Raw genomic sequence first — 15,013 nt, 5'->3', positions numbered from 1 at the left:
AGATCTGGAATACAGTGTCAAGGAATTTATGAGAATATTGGATTTGTCTACCTGGTAATATAGCTTAAGATAAAATGAAAATCTAGTTACACTCCCAAACAGTAAATACCTAGAAACTGATGCCTAGAGTTTAAAATTCATTACTGAATGTATTTAATAAATAAATGAATACATTATTCTGGGATTTTTATTCAAACATTTCAAACCAACTTACTCTTCATGTAGACTTTTTTGTTAAGGGGCATTCTTTTATAAAAAAGTACTAATATTATTTATGAGTTGGCCTCTCCAGAGCACAATTAAGGGGCACTCTGAAATCATGGAAATCATGTTTTGATGAGAGTTTAGAGTCTGTTGTTACATTCTGTTCTTCAATTCTTGTTTGCATTATTTGCATAGACTGTTCTCTTAGCATTTCTTTCACTCTCCATACATTCTTTAAGAGGGAGATCCTTGGGGACTGTTGCTGAGGCACAAAAGGTACTGCATATATTAAACAAAGCTTTCATTGCTGGGAAGAAATTGTACATTGTCCCACAGCTGCCTAATAGCGGAACCAAAAAAGAAAGAAAAAACACATGTTATAGAAAAAAAATATTTGGACTTCTCAGGAAAACATGCTCCCCTATGAGGAAAAAAACTGCTTCATAACTTGTATTGTGGTTCCCCAGTCAGAGAAGTGTTCTGAAATTTTTTAAACCCAGTTGATTTTAGTGCAAAAAAACATTTCTTGACTGCCTGCTAGGGTATTAGACTGTGGATAGGAGCTATTAAGATACAGATGTGCAACCTAGTCCTGCCCTCATGAAACTTCAGGGAAGGGGCCAGAAGAGAAAGAAGAGGTATAGGAATCTTTACCATCCATTAGGAGAAGTGCAATGAAAAGCACAAAGGAATGAAGTAGTACAAAGGAAGAGGATGGATTGAAGAAGGTTCTCAAAAGGAACTAAGGCCTGAGCCAGTTCTGCAGGACGTTGAAACAAAAAGGACTTGCCAAACGGATGGGTGTGAGTAGAGGACATTTCAATTGAGAGGGCCAGAATGTATACTAGGAAAGAGATAAAATAACACGTTTTTGTTTTGTTTTGTTTTTGTTTTTGTTTAGAAAAGACTAAACCAGGAAGAAGTAATAGCGTACCAACCAAAAAAAGTCCAGGACCAGACAGATTCACAGCCGAATTCTACCAGAGGTACAAGGAGGAGCCGGTACCATTCCTTCTGAAACTATTCCAATCAATAGAAAAAGAGGGAATCCTCCCTAACTCATTTTATGAGGCCAGCATCATCCTGATACCAAAGCCTGGCAGAGACACAACAAAAAAAGAGAATTTTAGACCAATATCCTTGATGAACATTGATGCAAAAATCCTCAATAAAATACTGGCAAACCGAATCCAGCAACACATCAAAAAGCTTATCCACCACGATCAAGTGGGCTTCATCCCTGGGATGCAAGGCTGGTTCAACATACGAAAATCAATAAACGTAATCCAGCATATAAACAGAACCAAAGACAAAAGCCACATGATTATCTCAATAGATGCAGAAAAGGCCTTTGACAAAATTCAACAACCCTTCACGCTGAAAACTCTCAATAAATTAGGTATTGATGGGACGTATCTCAAAATAATAAGAGCTATCTATGACAAATCCACAGCCAATATCATACTGAATGGGCAAAAACTGGAAGCATTCCCTTTGAAAACGGGCACAAGACAGGGATACCCTCCCTCACCACTCCTATTCAACATAGTGTTGGAAGTTCTGGCCAGGGCAATCAGGCAGGAGAAGGAAATGAAGGGCATTCAATTAGGAAAAGAGGAAGTCAAATCGTCCCTGTTTGCAGATGACATGATTGTATATCTAGAAAACCCCATTGTCTCAGCCCCAAATCTCCTTAAGCTGATAAGCAACTTCAGCAAAGTCTCAGGATACAAAATCAATGTACAAAAATCACAAGCATTCTTATACACCAATAACAGACAAACAGAGAGCCAAATCATGAGTGAACTCCCATTCACAATTGCTTCAAAGAGAATAAAATACCTAGGAATCCAACTTACAAGGGATGTGAAGGACCTTTTCAAGGAGAACTACAAACCACTGCTCAATGAAACAAAACAGGATACAAACAAATGGAAGAACATTCCATGCTCCTGGGTAGGAAGAATCAATATCGTGAAAATGGCCATACTGCCCAAGGTAATTTATAGGTTCAATGCCATCCCCATCAAGCTACCAATGACTTTCTTCACAGAATTGGAAAAAACTACTTTAAAGTTCACATGGAACCAAAAAAGAGCCCGCATCGCCAAGTCAATCCTAAGCCAAAAGAACAAAGCTGGAGGCATCACGCTACCTGACTTCAAACTATACTACAAGGCTACAGTAACCAAAACAGCATGGTACTGGTACCAAAACAGAGATATAGACCAATGGAACAGAACAGAGCCCTCAGAAATCATGCCACATATCTACAGCTATCTGATCTTCGACAAATCTGAGAAAAACAAGCAATGGGGAAAGGATTCCCTATTTAATAAATGGTGCTGGGAAAACTGGCTAGCCATATGTAGAAAGCTGAAACTGGATCCCTTCCTTACACCTTATACAAAAATTAATTCAAGATGGATTAAAGACTTAAACGTTAGACCTAAAACCATAAAAACCCTAGAAGAAAACCTAGGCATTACCATTCAGGACATAGGCATGGGCAAGGACTTCATATTCTAAAACACCAAAAGCAATGGCAACAAAAGCCAAAATTGACAAATGGGATCTAATTAAACTAAAGAGCTTCTGCACAGCAAAAGAAACTACCATCAGAGTGAACAGGCAACCTACAAAATGGGAGAAAATTTTTGCAACCTACTCATCTGACAAAGGGCTAATATCCAGAATCTACAATGAACTCCAACAAATTTACAAGAAAAAAACAAATAACCCCATCAAAAAGTGGGCGAAGGATATGAACAGACACTTCTCAAAAGAAGACATTTATGCAGCCAAAAGACACATGAAAAAATGCTCATCATCACTGGCCATCAGAGAAATGCAAATCAAAACCACAATGAGATACCATCTCACACCAGTTAGAATGGCAATCATTAAAAAGTCAGGAAACAACAGGTGCTGGAGAGGATGTGGAGAAATAGGAACACTTTTACACTGTTGGTGGGACTGTAAACCAGTTCAACCATTGTGGAAGTCAGTGTGGCGATTCCTCAGGGATCTAGAACTAGAAATACCATTTGACCCAGCCATCCCATTACTGGGTATACACCAAAAGGATTATAAATCATGCTGCTATAAAGACACATGCACACATATGTTTACTGCAGCACTATTCACAATAGCAAAGACTTGGAACCAACCCAAATGTCCAACAATGATAGACTGGATTAAGAAAATGTGGCACATATACACCATGGAATACTATGCAGCCATAAAAAAGGATGAGTTCATGTCCTTTGTAGGGACATGGATGAAGCTGGAAACCATCATTCTCAGCAAACTATTGCAAGGACAAAAAACCAAACACCGCATGTTCTCACTCATAGATGGGAATTGAACAATGAGAACACATGGACACAGGAAGGGGAACATCACACACCAGGGACTGTTGTGGGGTGGGGGAAGGGGGGAGGGATAGCATTAGGAGATATACCTAATGCTAAATGACGAGTTAATGGGTGCAGCACACCAACATGGCACATGTATACATATGTAACAAACCTGCACGTTGTACACATGTACCCTAAAACTTAAAGTATAATAATTAAAAAAAAAGAAAGAAAACACAAGTATTTTACTGTGGGACATAGAGTATGATGGAAAAGTTAGTTGAAAATAAAACTGGGAAAAATAATTGCATGTGTTACCACCAAAAGCTGTGAGTGTTGTGCTAGCAGCTTGGACTTTGCCCCAAGGACTATGAGGAGTCACTAAAAATGGGAGTAATTAAGGGAGTAATTAAGTCCATATCCTGTAGAACCAAAAGTAGAGAGACTTTTAACGAGGTTATATGTACAATGATAGTTGTACTGATGGATTAAGGGATTATGAACTGGTAGCAATGTACAGATTCAAAAAATATGTAAGAGATAAGGACAGAAGGGACTGATGATTGCTCATTGCATGTAAGGAAGATTGAAAAGGCAACGCTGTCTTTCAGATTTATGACTTGGGTGACTGGATGTATAATAATGGTGACAACCAAAGCAGGAAATAGAGGACAAAGCTCAGCTCTGCAGGGCACGGATAATAACTTCAGTTTTGAATAGCTGCACATTGTGATGTGCATTTACATTCATGAGGAGATTTCTAATAGATATATATGAAGCTTGCAGAATCTGCAGGTCTAGATTTAAGTGATGCATGTAAGTATTGTTAAAAATCCAAAAATTCACAGTAAACTCTAATTGTGTTTTCTTAGACTCTGTGTTTATCTATTTGGCATCCATTAATTAAAGAGCCAAAGACAGCCAAATGGACGAAGTTGTTTACAACTCTTGGGATCCACAGCCCATATGCTGTAACACTTCTCTACCTAACTCTCACATACCAAGCCAATATTTCCCTTGCCCTAAATCAACCCAAGGCCTGGTGCCTAAAGACTAGAGACGGCCCCTATGCCTTAAGGCCCTCCAGAATTTTTTAAACTGCCAGTCCAAAGCCATTCCCCTACCGTGTCTTGCCTTTTCCTATGGAGAACCCAATAAATGCTTTGGCCTGGGCTTTCCTCTTCCTCTTGCTTCTGCCTCCTGATGAAACCTGGTGCTGCCTTCCCCGTGTGGCCTTTGTGGCTTGGCATGCTCCCTTCTCTTGTGAAATGTAAGAAGTAAATTCTTCTTTCAAAGGCAGTTGTCTCCATGTCTGTTACCTTACCATATCTGATTTTAAAAACCCCAGGTATAAATCTTGAAATGAGCAGTCAGTGAGAAGCAAACACGGGCTAATCATCAAATCCTGGACAATGGGGGGCATCAGGGCATCAAACTGATGACAAGACAAGGAGTAGGACAGCTAGGCCTCCTTAGCATTATTATTTTCAAGCAGAGGTCAATTTTAACCACATCTGTTAAAACAAGAACTGAGAAAGTGTTCATTGACTTGCAAAATAAAGTTATTATTAATGAATTTAGCATGCATTTCATGGACATAATAGGATCCAAAGCCAGATTAGAAATTATCTATGGATATCAGATTTTCCTGCAACCTTTCTTTTCTCAGATAAAACTCACTGTAATTTCTGAAATCTTGTCTTTAAAAACATGGCTCTAAATAGATAATTTGTACTCTTTAGAGTTCTTAGGTAAATGTACTATATATAATATGTGTCCTGTACACATATATTTGGAAACAGAATTTCTCAGCAACAGTATGATGAGTAGAGAAAGAAAAAAAAAACACATGAACTGAATCATAGACATAAGTCCTTTTTGAAAGCATTGAATGCATGAGTACATTATCACTAAACATGGAGTCAAATTCAATAGACTTAGTGAAATTGCACATATTTATAGGTATTGACAAAATTTAGCAACATAAAGTTCCTAACTTTAGAGGGAGGAAATAGTTTGAAAAAGTTAACTTGCTGAAGGACTCATAATGCTTTTCCCATACCACATGGCACATGGCCTTTGATTTGTTCCCCATTAATTCCTTTATCTAGTCTGCTCTCCTTCATGAAAAATGCCTAACATTACTCTGTAATTATATGATAAACTAGTTTTTACTCAATATTCCATTAGCCAAAAGCTTTTATTTTTCCTTCAGAACACAAAACAGTCCTCTCTCTCTCTTTTTTTTAAATGACCATGACATTGTCCTGCTTCTTTGACTGTGTGGCTCAAGCCGTGTGGGCAGTGAAGTAAAGACATGCAGAATTCTCTCTCTCTCTCTTTTTTTTTTATATCAAGACATGATTCCTCTTTGTGGCCCATGCTAGAGTGCAGTGGTGTGATGTTGGCTCACTGAAGCCTCAACCTCCCAGCTCAAGTGATGCTCCCATGTCAGCCTCCCAAGGAGCTGGGACTATAGGCTTGTGCCACCACCACGCCAGTTTAATTTTTGTAGGGGTGTGTGTGTTGGTTTTTTGTTTGTTTGTTTGTTTGTTTTTGTATTTTTTGTAGAGATGGGGTTTTGCCATGTTGCCCAAGCTGGTCTTGAACCCCTGGGCTAAAGTGATCCACCTGCCTCTGCCTCCCAGTGCTGGTATCACAGGCATGAGTCACTGTACTCATCCCAGAATTCTTTTATTGATGATGGTGGTGATGGTGAGGTGGCTGGAAACGTTTACCTGGAGTAGGAATAGACATGTAATTGATCTCAGTGTCTGTCCCCATTTCCCACAAAACACAAATAGACCCACACACAGAAAGAATTTTGGATCTTATCTTAAATTTTTAAAGTTAAATAAATCAAAAACAGTCATTGATACTTATTTCAGAGATTATACATTCTTATGCCTCCCTTCAAAAAATCTATGTTAACTATTACAAATGGTTCATTTCTTCATAAGCAGACATTGGGACAAAAACACTTTCTGAAAAGAAATTTTACTGGCTTTCTTTCCTTCTTTTCTTGAAAACCTGTCTCTACTGCAACACTTAATTCTTAAGTTCTTTCCTCAGCTTAGTGGAAGTAAATAGCTATTGATTACAGTTGCTGCAAACAGTCTGGGAAGTGAAGCTAAACCTGGCCCAGAGAAAAAAGACTGTATTTGTCAAATGGAAGCACATTACTTCTTGGTTGGATTTCAATCAAAGAATTGTTTCTTGAGTCCTTATAAATGCTTTGAAAATGCTCTGAAGCCACAACAAGGTTGTACAAGTGTTCTGCTATGGGATGTGTTTCCTCATCCAGTATAAAAGGAAAGATAAAAGACAGAGTGGGGAAGAAAGAAAGAAGAAAGCTAGGAAGGGAAGAAGGGGAGAGAATTCAAGAAGGAGGAGAAGAGAGGAGAACTTCACCCTCAAGCATTAGTGATAGCACTTGTGTGTACTTTAAATCAACTGAGTAGCAACCTGTGTTATTTTCATCTACTTTGTATGTTTAGTCATTTTTAAATTTTATTTTGAACTCAATTCAGACTTACAGAAAAGTTGCAAAAATGATACAGTTCCCCTCATGGAGCTTCTACTAATGCTATCATTGTACATAACCATAGTATGATGATCAGAATCAAGAAATTAACATTGGTACAGTACTATTAACTAAATTGACTTCTATATTTGAATTTCACTAATTTTTCTTCTACTGTCCTTTCAGTTCCAGGATGCTATCCAGGATGTTACCTTGGGATTGGTTGTTACTTCCCCTTAGTCTTCTGCAATCTGTAAGAGTTTCTCAATCTTTCCTCCTCTTTCACAGCCTTCACCCTTTTAAAGATCATTGACCAGTTGTTTCAAGTGTTCCTTAACTTGGAGTTAACTTAAATCGAAGTTAATTTAAATAAATTTGAACAGGTTTTTTATTGCATGGCTGAAATACACAAATCGTTTTTACTTTTTCCTAAGTTGGATTTGTGCATCATTTTCTAGTCATTGAGCTAAAGTCATGCATCTTTGGCAAGAATATCACAGAGATGTGTGGGCCCTTCTCAGTGTATCATATCATGGGATCCATGATGTTCATGTTTTATTATTGGTAACATTAACTTTGATTACTTGGCAAAGGTAGTTTCTACTGTTTTTTTTGACTATAAAATTACTCTTCTACCCTACGTAGTTAATAAATAACTTGGGGAAGACCCTTTGAGAATATACAAATTCTGTTTCTCCTTAAACTTTTTCTCATTGAATTCAGCACTCCTTAGTCGACCTTGTCTGTGACAGTTACTATGTTTCCTCTTTGCTTCTATCTTTATTCATTAAAATTCTACTCTGAGGAAGAATTGTCCCTTCTCTCTTATTTATTGATTATATATTTTAACTTTGGTCTATGGATTATAATCAAATGCTACTCATATTTATAGTGTTGCTCAAGTTCCTCCAGCAGGTTGGGTCCTTTTTCTTTTATCAAGCCCTCATCTTTTTTGAATGCTTATTTGATTTCTGATACCATATAATATTCCAGGCTCATCTTGTATATTCCCTGCCTCAGTCCTGGCGTCAATCATTTCTTCAAAAAGTCCGAGTTCCTTCCATTGGAGAATGGTGTTTAGAAAGTTAAAATTTGGTGCTAGGTCTACTCACTGCTATTGCGGTGTCATTGTTTGTAGGCTCTACAGCAGACAGAGCTGAGAAATTTACATATGTATACTAACTGGATTAGTTTTCAAGGGCTGCCACAGCAAATGACTATGAATCTTGTAGCTTAAAGCAACATAAATTTATTCTGTCATAGTTCTGGAGACCAAAAATCTCCAATATTAAACCAACCTTGTATTCTTGGCATAAATCTCACTTGACCATAGTATATTATTATTATTATTATTAATGTATCACTGATCTGTGATCAGAATTTAAAAATTCGTATTAATGAGTAACATTTGTCTCAATTTTCCTTCTTTGTACTATCTTTATCTGGTTTAATTATCAGTTATTCCTTCTTCAAAAAAAGAGAAAGGAATTAGGTAATTTTCCTTCATTTTCAATGCTCTAGAATAATTTATAGAGTATTGGGAATATCGAGTCTGAAGAACATGGTAGAGTTCTCCTGTGAAACCATCTAACTATCTGGTGCTTTTTGTAACTTTTTGTCTTTTTACTTATTTTCTGTGAATTTTATCTATCTTATAATGACAGCAGTGTATTAAAGCCTCCTATTAGCAAGACAGGGACAAGGAAATTACGACAGGTACTCACTTTGATGTAAAATTTAATGGTGCACCAAAAAACCTATTTATCAAGATAAATACTATTTTAATGCAGTACTTAAAAAAGTTAAATAAGTATACTATAAGCCTATGGGACGGCATCCTGCTTATATAAAAATTTTATTGGAATCTGGGCCAAGATTGCAGTGAGATGAGTGAAGCAGAGTTGTGTAAGTGAAGGGACAGATCCTGTGTTTATTTACAATTTTATATTTAGTCATCATGGATTTTTTTTGAATCGACATTTATTGAACTCTACTACACTCTTGCTTGCCTCACTCTAATCTAGCTAGGTCTCCTAGTCCATATATCTTCTGTACCTCCTGCAGTTTTTGCTTCACAAAGGTTGAAGTCATGCTATTTATTTTTTTATATCTTCCTTTTTAAGACACATACTTTGAAATCCCTTCTGTGCAGTGCTTGGTTTGATCTGCTCAGTTATTTGTTTTTCCTCTCAGATATACAGTGGGTTTATTTTTTCTGTCTGTCTTAGTCACTTTGTACTGCTACAGCAAAATAGCATAGACTGAGTGGCTTAAACAGCAAACATTTATTTCTCACAATTCTGGGGACTGGGAAGTCCAAGATCAAGGCACTGGCATGGTTGAGTTCTGGTGAGAGTTTTCTTTTTGGCTTATAGATGGCTGTTTCCTTATTGTGTCCACACATGGTAGAGAAAGGAAGAGGGAGTAATCTCTGTCTCTTGATATAAGAGAACTAATCCCATCATGAGAACTCTATCCTCATGACCTCATCTAAACTGAATTACCTCCTGAAGGCCCGCTTCCTAATACTATCACGTTTCATTATGTCTTCAACATATACATTTCGGGAGGACACACTCAATCCATAACATTGATGCTACCAACTCACACTCAGGCCCTCTTAGCTAGTGTTCCTGTTCCGAAGTCTTCAGGTTTTTTTCCTGGTCCATGCTTGCTGGTCACACAGAGGGCAGACAGAAGACTGAGCATGTGAGACTGCTTTGGCCCTTGTATTTATTTACTTTTCTTTTTTACATGCAATTATTTTGCTCTTTTTGTTTTCTATGTTTTCAAGTAACTTGGGGAAATGTAGTTTTGCTTTGAATTTTCATAGATGTGAAGTTATTTCATATTGTTGGGGAAGAGATTTTGGGAAGTTGTCTGTCTGCTACCCACCTGCTTTTGCCTGCAGCTACTGGAAGTCTTCTAGCCATTATTATTAATTAATCCTTCATAATGGTATTATATATTCCCAAGTGATATACAAACAAATGAATAGACAACTTAAAAATGTCAAGAATTGTTAACCCAAAACAGCTAAAGCCAACTGAAAACTGTAACTGAAATCCTGGTACCTGAAATTGGGCAAAGCAGGTACAGTTGTCCCTATAAAAGAATGATAAGACATGCAGATATGTATTTGATTTCCTGGATAAGGCATGTGTTTTAAAATTGAACATAGCTGTGTTTGAATTGCCAGATATAATCCTGGATACATTTTCTAACCGTCCTAAATCTTATATTTAAATTTTATTTTAAATTTATGGGTACATAGTAGGTTTATGAGTTGGGTACAGGAGATATTTTGGCACAGGCATGCAATGCATAACCGTCACATCAGGGAGAATTAGGTATTCATCTCTTAAGTATTATTTATCCTTTGTGTTACAAATAATCCAATTACACTTTTTAGGTTATTTTAAAATGTGCAATTAAATTATTACTGACGACAGTCCCCTATTGTGCTATCAAGTACTAGGTCTTATTCATTCTTTTTAACTTTTTTTGTAGCAATCAACCATCTCCGCTTTCCGCTCACTCCCCGACTACTCTACACAGCCTCTGGTAACCATCCTTCCATTCTCTATCTCCATGTGTTCAATTGTTTTGCTGAATCTCTTTTTTAAAATCTGTAAAATCACGAGGTTATTGGGAGAAATAATGGAATTATGTTTTACAGGTATCTAGCAAGAGTGCCTGGCATAGTGGGTGTTCAAAAATGCTCCTTAACTTACGATTTTCTTTTACTTGTCCTGCCACTTTTATTGAAACAATATATAATCTTGAGGATTCCTTCTTTGTCATGTGTTTGTGTTGGAAATATAGTCTTTTTTCCCATTTTAACATAAATTTCTCATCATTCTCTCACTCTGCTAAATATTAAAGCACCAATTTTCCTACAATTGGGGATACATAATTCTCAATGTATAGAATTAACTTTAGTTCTCATTATGGGGTTTTCACTGTAACAAAATTGTATATAAATATATGCAATCATCAGCTTAAACTATTGATGCTAAATCTAATTAGGCACCAGTTGAGATTTGTCATATCTGAAAGTTCTTTCCGTTTTCTCTTATCATCTGCATGCTTTATCACTGGGCTAATAAAAAAATTTAGAAACCTGCCTCACTGCATTTCATGCTTCTAGTCTGGCTGAGCTTAAGCCCTTTGTTAGGCAAGTCACTTTTTCTGTTTTTTGTATTTTTTAGTTTTTCTTTAATTTTTTTTCCATTCAGTCAACTCAACTCTTTTTAATGCAGCTCAAGTCAATTCAAATCAATTTAGTTATGTTTTAGACGTTTCTGTTTCCATTTACTGAGCAAATGCTGTAGACCGGGCACTGTTCTTTTCATTGAGAAAATAAAGTCGCTATAAGAGCTAAAGTCTGTTGGACCATCTACAAAAACACAAAGCGGTATTGTCACACTAGCAAGTCAGACATGGTGCAATGGGATCAGAAAGGAAGAGAATACCGAGGTTTTGGAGCAGGGTCAGTGAAGGTTTCAGAGAAGGGTTATTTTAGAGATGAACCTTGTAAAATGAGTAGGATTTTATTAAAAAATGAAATTTTTTTGGTGGCAGTAGGAACTCCAATAAAGGTATTATTTCTAGAGATGACCTCAGGCTACTTATCAGCCAGTGTTTTTTAAACAGAGCCCTTGAAGGCCCAGATTTTCTCTGAAGACTTCAGAGGCTACCAAAAGGGCAATGCCTAAAGGGAAAGAGAGTTAAAAAGAGAGTTTGAAAACTGAATAAAGGTGATATAGACCAACCATTTACATTTCAAAAAAAAGTCTACCACATCTTAAGTTCCAAAGACCTAACTGATCTTGACCCTAATAAAAGAATCCCCTTTTTCTGAAATATCACTGTTATTTAGTATATTCAGGCTTCATTTTCTTCCTTATTACTTTATCATTTGCTTTTATATCTGCGACCTGGTCCATTTGTCTTTCATGTATTGCTTAGTTTTTGTTATGCCCTTCCTCCCAATCATTCCTCTTTCCCCACTGTCCATCATCTCCCTGCATACCTGATATGTAGGAGCACTTTCAGTCACATAGGCTAATTGGATTGAGAAGGCATTGCCGATATTAGGAAGGATATTAATGAGATGGGTTATTGTGAAAATTCTGCCTAAATAGTCGACATGTTGCGCTGCTTCTTATAAACCTTCCTCATACCTTTTATTTTCCTTCTCGTTAGTCTCTTCAAACAAAAATAATAAACCTTTGGGGGCTTTAGAGGAAGAACAACCCTGATTTCATCACGTCATTTTTTATCTAGATATGAAGACAAAGGGTGATCTTAGAAGCATCCAACTGAAAATGTAAGAGCTGCTGTCAGGCTTTCCTCCTGAAGGACTGGCAACACCTTTCCTATCCCAACCAACTGGGTTCTAACTGGCTGAGAAATCACCTCTACTGTGTTAAGGCATGGAAATTTAAGGGTAACATTTATTACAGCAGGTGGCATTACAAACCACCAGACACTAGAGACATATACCTAAGTGAATTTAGACCTATATTCTTTCTTTTATGGTCCATGAAAAGGTCTTTAAGCATTTCTGGGAAAGCTGTGTTGCCAAAAAGACATAAACCAACATAGACAGTGCTGAATAAAGATGATGAGGATATATTAAATAATAAGTTACAAGGAAGATGTTTCCTTGCTCATTTTATTGGGAATTAACCCCAAACAAATATCCACATGAACTGGGGCCTAGAAATGGGCTTTTACGTAAAGAGATAAGAACAAATATTTACAGTGCAGACTGCGACTCCTGGCAGTATGTCTGTACAGGGAAGCAGAAAGGTCTGCCTGGAAGATACAAGCAGAATTGGAATAAATCATGGCAAATATATATTTTTTAAATTCAGAGAAAAAAACGTGTTCTATTTATCCCTATAAATATCGTTTCCAATGGTCTTCATTCCTTTCAGTAGATCCCAGTGTCTGTTTATTATGATTTTGCTTTGGTCTGGAGAACTTCCTTTATCACTCTGTGAAGTATAGATCTATTGGCAACACATTCCTTTAATTTCCATATCTGCAAATGAATTTTCTGTTAATTTTTGAAGGATATTTTTGCTGGATATATAATTCTGAGTGGACATTATTTTTCCCCTCCTTAAGCACTTCAAAAATGTCATTCTACCATCTACAGATCCCTAGTGTTTTGATAAGGGAGTCAGTGATTATTTATCATGGCTCACCTGTAAATTATACATTGTTGGCTACTTTTAATACCTCTTTTTAAAAATCTTGGTTTCAGCGGTTTCAAGACAATATACCCTGGTGTGTTTTTCATTTTAGTTATCTGGATTGGAATTTAATGAACCTCTAAAATGTGTAAATCCATATCTCTCTCCAAATTTGAAAGTTTGGGGTTATTACTACTTTAAGTATTTTTTCTGCCCTATTCTTTTTTCACTTTCTTCTTGGGACTCCAATTATGCACATATTAGATGTTTTGCTGTTATTCTGCAGGTTCCTAAGTTTCATATTCTTTAAATTTTTTTCTCCAATTTTTAAAAATCTTCTTTTCTAAAATACATGCTTTTTACTTTTTTTCTTGCCTTATATTATTAGCTAGGTCCTTGAGTACAATATTGAATAGAAGTGGTATGAGTAGATTCTCTTCTCTTTTTCCTAATGTTAGGAGGAAATATTAGGTCTTTTACCATTAAATATGGTGTTAGTTGAAATTTTTTCATAGATGGCCTTTATCAAGTTGAGGATGTTACTTTTAATTCCTAGTTTGCAGACCATATATATATTATATATACATACTTTATGAATAAATATATATTATATATATAAATATATGTAAAAGCTTTAATTCTCAGGTACAGAATCAACTTTAGTTCTCATGAGCTTTTTACTGTATAAAAATTACCTACAAATATATCCAATCATCAGCTTACTGCTGTTGCTGAATAGAGTTAGGAACTAATTGCGATTTGTGATATTTAAAAATTCTTTTTATTTTCACTTATCATCTGAGTGCTTCATCACTGAGCTAATAATATAAAAATTCAGAAACTTGGCAGGCATGGTGGCTCACGCCTGTAATCCCAACACTTTGGGTGGCTGAGGCGGGCAGATCATCTGAGGTCAGGAGTTTGAGACCAGCCTGGCCAACATGGTGAAACCCCATCTCTACTAAAAATGCAAAAAAATTAGCCAGGCATGGTGGTGGGCACCTGTATTCCCAGCTACTCGGGAGGCTGAGTCAGGAGAATCACTTGACTCCGGGAGGCAGAGGTTGCAGTGAGCCAAGATCATGCCATTGCACTCCAGCCTGGGTGACAAGAGCTAAACTCTGTCTCAAAAAAAAAAATAAAATAAAATAAAATAAATTCAGAAACTTAACTCACTGAAATTCCATACTCCTTCTACTTCACCTGAGTTTAATCCCATTGTTAAGCAAGTCATTTAGTTTTATTTTTAGTTTTTCTTTAAATTTTGTTCCATTCAGTCAACTCTACTCAGTGCAACTCAGGTCAATTCAAATTAATTCAACTAAGTTTTAGACATTTCATTGACTCAGGTCAATTCAAATTAATTCAATTAAGTTTTAGACATTAATTCAATTAAGTTTTAGACATTCCAAAACTGACATTGGATTTTGTAAACTATTTTGTGCATCTGTGTAAGTGATTATATGACTTTTCTTGTTTAGTTTGTTAATATGGTGAATTGCAGTGATTGATTTCCTAATGTTAGATGATCCTTGGCTTTCTAATATAGACTCCACTTAATCAAGACATATTCTACTTGTATAGGTTTTTGGATTAGACTTTCTAAAGTTTGTTTAGAATTTTTACATCCATGTTTATGAGGGATATTATTCTGTGGCTTACTTTTTAAATAATGTCTTCATTTGGTTTATGTCTCAGGGTAATGTAAGCATCATAGAATG

General features: G+C 36.3%; 2 long non-coding RNA genes across 3 annotated transcripts in view; one reads left to right on the top strand and one right to left on the bottom strand.

Moving 5' to 3' along the window:
* LOC134739691 (uncharacterized) overlaps nucleotides 1-1,217 on the top strand; it is a 133,336-nt gene extending 132,119 nt beyond the window's left edge. Inside the window, exon 3 of the long non-coding RNA XR_010126586.1 lies at nucleotides 1,106-1,217. This is a non-coding gene — a long non-coding RNA (uncharacterized LOC134739691). The remainder of the gene's footprint in view (nucleotides 1-1,105) is intronic.
* The window catches only part of LOC134739689 (uncharacterized), a 296,309-nt gene that overhangs the window by 33,712 nt on the left and 247,584 nt on the right, over nucleotides 1-15,013 (bottom strand). The gene's annotated exons all lie outside the window — the stretch shown is intronic.

Source organism: Pongo pygmaeus, chromosome 5 (genome assembly GCF_028885625.2).
Source record: "Pongo pygmaeus isolate AG05252 chromosome 5, NHGRI_mPonPyg2-v2.0_pri, whole genome shotgun sequence".
NCBI lineage: Eukaryota > Metazoa > Chordata > Mammalia > Primates > Hominidae > Pongo > Pongo pygmaeus.
Note: the sequence above shows the minus strand (reverse complement) of the source record. Positions and strands in the feature narration are given on the sequence as shown.